The 8,285-nt window shown below is 35.7% G+C and overlaps 1 pseudogene across 1 annotated transcript; it reads left to right on the plus strand.

The window, feature by feature from the left end:
• Positions 1-2,585: 2,585 nt before the first annotated feature.
• On the plus strand, positions 2,586-3,402 carry LOC306665137 (small ribosomal subunit protein eS1-like; annotated as a pseudogene). Its single transcript has one exon. The product of its transcript is annotated as a small ribosomal subunit protein eS1-like (transcript).
• The last annotated feature ends 4,883 nt before the right edge of the window (positions 3,403-8,285 follow it).

Here is an 8,285-nt window from a genome sequence, read left to right on the forward strand (position 1 = left end):
ACCCTCAGTGTGATAGTATTAGGGTTAGGAAGGTAATTAGGTCATAAGAATGGAATTCTTATGAATGAGATGAGTTCCTTATAAGAAAGACCAGAAAGTTACCTCCCTCCCTTTCCACACTGTGATAGGAGGAAATCAACAGTTTACAATCCAGAAGAGAGTCTTCCACAGAGTTGACTGTGCTGGCACCTTTTTGTCTACACAAAACTGTGAGAAATAAATTTCTACTATTTATAGGCTGCCCAGTCTATAGTACTTTGTTATAGGAGTTCAGACTAAGATAATAATATTGAGATAGACTCCATCTGTAATTATATTGACCCCTTATTTTATCCTAGAAATTATTATTGATTTCTAAGATCACAATAACTAATTAAACCAAGGAATAAATGACTAGATAAAAATGTACCTAAGATGAAACTGGCATAGTATTCAATAAATCACCAATAAAATCGCTGAGAAAAAGTAAATCACGTTTGATTTTAATACCTTTTCCAATCTATGTGCAGATGTCAATTATCTCTCTACCTTCTTTGTTCCCCACAACTACTCTCAGTGGAATTTTACTCAATTATATTATCTTTAATTGCCATACTGAAGGTAAATTCTTATAGTTGTTTAATCATCAGACTCATGTTTGGCATAGTTTTCATGGTCTCTCATTTTTTAATTAATAGACTTTATTTTCTAAAGCAGATTTATTTGACAGTAGAGTTCTCATACATCTCTGTCCCCCTATATATGAAGCTTGCCTCATTATCAACATCCTGTACTAGAGTGGTACATTTGTCAGAACTGATGAACCCACACTGACACCTCGTTACCATGTGGAGGCCATGGTCTGTATTGGGGCTCACTCTTGTTGTTATACATTTTGTGGAACTGGGTAAATGAACAGTGATATGTACATATCATTATCCTATGGGGTGTTTTTACTGCCCTGAAATCCTGTGCTCCAGCTTCTTTCTTTCTTCTATAACCCTTTGCAACTACTAGTCTTCTTATCATCTCCATAGTTCTGCCTTTTCCCAAATATCATATAATCATAATCATACAGGATCATACGGAATCGCACAGCCTTCTCAAACTGGCTTATTTTCCCTGATAATATGCATTTAACTTCCTCTGTATCTCTATATGACTTGACAGTTCATTTTTTAGCGGTGAATGACATTTCACTGTATGGCTGTGCCATAGTTTAATGATCTATTCCCCTACTTAAGTACATCTTGGCTTCCAGTTTGGGCAATTATGAATAAAGTCTTTATAAATGTCCATGTGTAGACTTTTTTTTCCTTGACACAGTTTTCAACATTTTTAAAGAAGTAAAATTATTGGATCATATGGTAAGAGTGTGCTTGGGTTTATACAAATCTGTCAGACTGTCTTCCAAAATGGCTGTACCACTTTTGCACTGTGACCAGTAATGAATGAATTTCCTGCTGCTTCACATTCCTACAAGGTGTCTAGTGTTGTAAGTATTGAGGATTTTGGCCATTTTGATAGCTCTGTACTAGTACCTCATTACTGTTTCGTGTTTCCTAAATGACAAATGATGTAACATATGTCATTTTATATGATTAATATGTTGTATTTGTTGTCTATATATTGAGTTTGCTGAAGTATCTGTTTACAGCTTTTGCCCATGTTTTAATCAAATTTTTCATTTTTTCATTATTGATTTTTAACAGTTCCTTTTATTATTTGGATAATATTACTATAATATTACTTCATTAGATGATTTTTGGAAATGTTGTTTATCAATCTATTTGTTGTCTTCTCAGTATTTTGATTCCAATTTTAAAAGAAACTGAATCCTGTCTGGTGACAAAATGTGATCAATATTTTAGGGTGGGAGGAAGAAAGAAAGAGTTGGGTGGTAGGAGGTTCTTTTGTGCTGGTTGTTCAATCTCAGTACCATTTTCTTTCAGTTAGAATTGCTAAAAATTAGAAATGTTATTTTTCAGATTCAATTTCAGTTAGGATTTGGTGTACAAAATTGTCCCAGGAAAAAACTGCTTTCACATGAAATTTAAAAGCAAAAGCAAATCTGAGGCAACTTTTCCATAGTTGGATTTAGCAATGGGATCATGATTTGTGTTTAGGTTATTGTCATCAGCTGGATTCTGAATGCAAGTGTACATTTATTATTGCCTTGTTTGATGGAAATGACAGGCAGTTGTATCATGACACAGATGAAGGTAACATCACCTTCCTGAAGGCTGGATCTAAAACAGTTGATTATCTGTCCTCCCAGCAAAGATTTAATATTTAGGAGCAGTTTAAACTCACAGTAAAATTGTTAAAAAATGTGGAAGGCATACAAATTTGTCATATACTTCCTGCCCATACATCATCACCTTTATTAACAACACTCCCAGAAGAATGGCATATTTGCTACAATCACTGAATCTTCACTGACACATTACTATCATCTGAAGTTCATAGTTTGCCTTAGAATTTACTCTTGGTGTTGTACATTTTATAGATTCAGATAAACATGTAAGGATATGGGTATGTAAACATCTGTCACAAGAATACTTTCATTGCCCTATAGTGCAGTAACATACATTATAGTGCCTTTTGGCTCTCTGAGGAGCACCATGGCAGGAGGTAAGAACAAATGCCTTAGGAAAGGTGGCAAGAAGAGATCTAAGAAGAAAGTGGTTGATCCATTTTCTAAGAAAGATTGTTATGATATGGAAGCACCAGCTATCTTCAACATAAGAAATATGGGGAAAACATTAGTCACAAGGACCCAAGGAACAAAAGTTGCATCTGATGACCTTGAGCGTCATGTGTTTAAAGTGAGTCTTGCTGAACTGCAGAATGATGAAGTTGCATTTAGGAGGTTCAAGTTAATTACTGAGGACTTTCAGGGAAAAAATGCCTGACTAACTTCCATGGCATGGATCTCACCCATGACAAAATGTATTCCATGGTCAAAAAATGGCAGACAATGATCGAAGCTCATATTAATGTTAAGAATATTGATGGTTATTTACTGTGTCTGTTCTGTGTTGGCTTTACTAAAAAAAAAAAAAAAAAAAAACACACAACAATCAGATATGGAAGACTTCTTATGCTCAGCATCAACAGTTCTGCCAAATCTGGAAGAAGATGATGGAAATCATGACTCAAGAGGTTCGAACAAATGATTTGAAAGAAATTGTCAATAAATGGATTCCAGACAGAATTGGGAAAGACAAAGAGAAGGCTTGTCAACCTATTTATCCTCTTCATGATGTCTTTGTTAGAAAATGCTGAAGAAGTTCTAGTTTTGGAAAACTCATGGAGCTTCATGGTGAACATAGTATATCTGGAAAAGCTACTAGAGATAAGATAGGTGCTAAAGTTGAACGAGCTGATGGATATGAACCACCCATTCAGGAATCTGTTTAAAATTCATATTTTTAATAGTGACAAATAAAAAGTCCTATTTGTGAGACTTGGATCCAAGATGGGGGACTAGAGAGAGGATGCATTCCTTGTCACTCTGTGACTTGAGATTCAAGCAGAGGAAATACTGTTTCTTTGCAAGGTAGCTTGCTGCCCACCAGTCCCCTGCTATTTGGCCCCCTCCTCCTGTTCCACATGACTGCATGCCATAGGCCAGCATATCACCTGCCTTCTGTGCACAGTTGGCTTGTTGGCTGCCACTGACCACCAGTCATTTGCCCCTTTGCCTGCCTTTTGCCTGCTCATCACCCATCTTTCATCTGTCCATCATCTCCCACTCTATGTTCACCTGTCAATCACTCACTGTTTGCCCTTAGACCACACACAGAATGTCGGCTGATCACTTGCTGCCTGCTGCCCACTGCCAGCTGCTGCCTGGAGTGGGAGAAAATCTTTATCACATGCACATCAGAGTACTAATCTCCACGATATATAAAGAACTCAAAAACCTTAGCACCTCCAAACAAATAACCCAATCAACAAATGGGTTAAGGAACTCAACAGACAATTCATAGAAGTACAACTGATCAACAAACATATGAAAAAAATGCTCATCATCACTAGCAATTAAAGAAAAGCAAATCAAAACTACTCTAAGACTTCATCTCACTCCAATTAGAATGGCAATTATCAAAAGAATATAAGCAAGAATAAACTTTGGTGAGGATGTGGGGAAAAGGTACACTCATACATTGCTGGTGGGACTGCAAATTGGTGCAACCACTATAGAAAGACGTATGAAGAATCCTCAGAAAACTAGAAATGGAATCACCAGCTACTTCACTCCTCCATTTATACCCAAAGGACTTAAAATCAGCATACTACAGTGAAGCAGCCACATTAATGTTTATAGTACCTCAATTCACAATAGCTAAACTATGGAACCACCTATGTTCCCTTCAATAGATGAATGGATAAACAAACTGTAGTATATATACACAATGGACTATTAGCCTTAAAGAAGAATAAAATTATGGCAATTGCAGGTAAGTGGCTGGAGCTTGAGAATATCATAGTAAGTGAAATTAGCCAAACTCCAAAAGCCAAAGGCTGAATAATGTTTTCTCTGATAAGCAGATGATGATCCACAGTGGTGGGAGACAGTCAGTTGGGAAGAATGAAGAAACTTTGGATAGGGCAGAGAGGAGTGAGGGGAAGGGAGGGGGTGTAGGTGTGGAAGGATGGTGGAATGAGATGGACATTATTACCATATATATATATATATATATATATATATATATATGTATGTATCCATATGATTATACTGCCAATATGACTGTACCATATACAGCCAGAAGAATGAAAAATTGTGCTGCATTTGTGCACAATGTGTCAAAATGCATTCTACTGTCATGTATAACTAATTAGGACAAATATAAAAAATAAACTAGAAACTGTAAATAGTGCTGTGAAAAAAATTCAAAAGTTCTATTTGTGAAAAAAAAAAATATATTACACACAAGATTACTTTCATTGCCCTAAAAAAATCCCTTCTGTTCTATTCTTCCCTCCTTTCCATGGGGAGAAAAATTTTGTTTTAAAAGAATTTGAAGTTTTCTGGAGAGATAAGACATAGTTTAAAAACATTAAGTAATAAAGTGAAAATAAGGTGTTAGAACCCTAGATTAGAAAATTTGTTTAAGTTCCAGGTTAGAAATTTTGTTTTAATTCATTACAAAATTAGTGGTATGGTTTGTATATGAGTTATCCCCCAAAAGCTGCAGTAAATGCAGGAATATTCAGAGATAAAATGGTCATATTATGAGAGCTTTAATCTAATCAGTTCATCGTATTTTAAATGAGCCGGGGGGTAAGTATTGGCACATGGGTCATAAAGTAGGTCCTGAGGGTATGCCCTGGAAGGGTACATCTTCTCTGAATTCTCTCTCTCTCTCTCTCTCTCTCTCTCTCTCTCTCTCTCTCTCTCTCTCTCTGAGTGTGTGTGTGTGTGTGTGTGTGTGTGTTTCTTGACCCCACCATAAGCAGCTGAGCACTTTTTCTTGACTGGGCCTTTACCACCCCCATTATGTGCTGCCTCACCTTGGGCCCAGAGCAATGGAGTGGGCTAGCTATGGACTAAAATCTCTGAAACCATGAGCCCCTAATTAACTTTTCTTCCCTAAGTTTTTCTTGTCAGGTATTTTGCTCACAGTGATGCACTTTATTTGTTGTTGAAAGTCTAGAGCACTCAGCATGTCTTTGGTAATGACTAGCTGCTTTAGTGTTTCTTCACTCTGTCTTGACTTTTGGGGGCCATGGCAAAATATATGTGGAGATTATGGTACCTAGTTATCAGTACCCCAAATAAACTTCAATCTAGCAGTCTTCTGCACCTAATTTATTCAACCTTGGCTTTGATTTCCCTGTGTTCTACCTATCTCTGGTTGTGAGTTCTCTATTTAATATCCTCCATTCTAAGTCCTAGTTCAGTTTCACATTAAAATTCCTGGTTAAAATTCAAATAAGTGATATAACAATTTCCTTGTGGCCTAGTGAAGGTACTTCTCCTTGTTAACTGTTCTATGCATGTATGAAGTAGGCATTCACATTTTTTAGCATTCTCCTTCTGAACACTACTGATGTTTAGACAGATGAAAAGATAGTGTTCACAGGAAGTCTACTGACCAGTACAGGTCTGGGGTGGGGGAGGCTAAGAGCTATTCTGCTACAGAAGAAGAGCAAATTATGAAACATGTTTTAATTTTATTAGTAGCACTTACTATAATAATGTTTATTCATTCATCCATGTGATATATATTTATATAGAAGTCTTTGCTAATAAATTGAAAAAATAGATATATTCCAGGCACTTGTGGACTTTAAACTCTAGAGACAATATCTAACTACAAGTGCTATAAAGGTTGAAAGGGAAAAAACAATTAAGAAACTTGTAGTAATAAATCTAACCTAGTGTAATCAGAGATGGGCACACTGGGAAACTGACAGCATTTGTGTAAGTCTGGAGTCTGGAGACAGTGTGTCCCTCTGATGTCCCCTGTGTTTTCAACAGATCGTGTGAGGGAGGACTCAACATAAGGTTAGAAACTATGAAACTAAACCAGGAAGGATTTTATAAGCCAAATGCAGGACTTTAACCTGACATTTAGATATAATTAGAAACCATGAGAAGGTATTATTCAAGGAAGTAACATGATCAAGTTTGAGTTAATTTTGACAGCACTTCTGGAAAAGGACACAGAAATGTCAATTAAGAAACAAAGAAATCAAGGCAGATATTGGAATGGTTCTAACAAAGATAGTAGCAGCAGCTATTCAGACATATGGAGTAGATGGGAACATTTTAAGAAGTAAATGCCATACTATTTGGTGGCTGATGATATGTGTTCAGGGAGGGAGAGAAAAGAACAAAGAATCATGGGACTATCATCATAGGACCATTCTATTAAATTTTTAAAATTCAGTTACATTTGAATTTTAAAACAATGGATAATTTTCCTTATGTTAATGCTCATGTACTATTTAAGACTTAGTTTTATAAAACAATTTGTTGTTTCTCTAAAATTCTAATTATTTTGGCAATTTATATCTATGGAATTAGACATTCATAAAAGGCCAAATATTTGGCTTAATATGATGACTTTAATATTGGAAAAGTTGAGTTTGAGGTGCCAGTAATATATTCAAGTGAAACTTCCTCATAGATATTTTTAGATATTTGGGCCTGGGTTTCAGGAGAAAGGATTCCTGATATAATTTTCTTGCTTTACCAAATGCATCCTAAAATACTAGAAATATGTAAAGGTATATTATATAAAGTGAGAAAAAAGAAAATATGCAACAGTGAAGGAAAAAACTTAATATCTAAAGGTTGGGCAGAATAACAGTTATTGAATCCACAAGAGTTCCATAGCCTTAAAGAAGGCAAAACAAGCAGAAGAACTCATATCAAAAAAGTCCAAGAAAATGAGTTATTTAAGAAACAAAATTTTTTGGAAATATTATTACTCCTTTAGGGTCTGTCAGTAGGTCTATACAAGTAGATGTTGCTGATTTCCTGTCTTATCATTCTTATTTCAATGCAAAAGAGTTAGATCCCTGTCTATTCCTGCGGGCAAAGGATATGTGAATTCCCAGGTATTGTTGGTTTGAGATTCACAGAAGATCAAAAGTACTGAGCAAGAAATCACCTTGCCTGCTTGCCACACCGTGGAACAGCCTCCATCCAATGTCTGATAACTGGTTGGTTTATAAATTCAGTAGCACTTCCATTACTTCTGAAGCCCATATTTTTTTGTTGTTATTGCTCACATCTCTTTTTTATTGGTGCATCACAATGACACAGAATAGTGGGATTTGATATGTCATATTCATACATGCTCATAACACAATTTGATCAATCTCATTCCCCAATATCTTCTCTTTCCCTCTCTTCCACCCTTCCCCTGATCCACTTGTTCTACCCTACTGATTGCTCTTATGTTATTATTTATTATTGTTTTAATCAGTGCATAATAATTATATTTGTATAAGTGGGATTTATTGTGACATATTCATACATGAACATAACATAACTTGGTAGGTTTCATTCCCCCATAGTTTTCCATGCCATTCCATCTTCCTTTCCTCTAGATACTTTGTTCTACTCTCCTTGGTCTCCTTTTCATTTTTGTGAGAACCCCCTTTAAAAAAAAATTCCTTCCCCTCTCTCTCTCTCTCATTTTCACATGAAAGAAAACACTTGAAGCTTGAGTTTCTGAGTCTGCTTATTTCTCTTAGCATTATGTTCTCCAGTTCTATTCTCTTTCCAGCAAATGACATAATTTCATTCTTCTATTATACTAAGTAAAACTTCACTGTGTACATAT

The sequence above is a fragment of the Sciurus vulgaris genome, assembly GCF_902686455.1.
Source record: "Sciurus vulgaris genome assembly, chromosome: 7".
Classification (NCBI taxonomy): domain Eukaryota; kingdom Metazoa; phylum Chordata; class Mammalia; order Rodentia; family Sciuridae; genus Sciurus; species Sciurus vulgaris.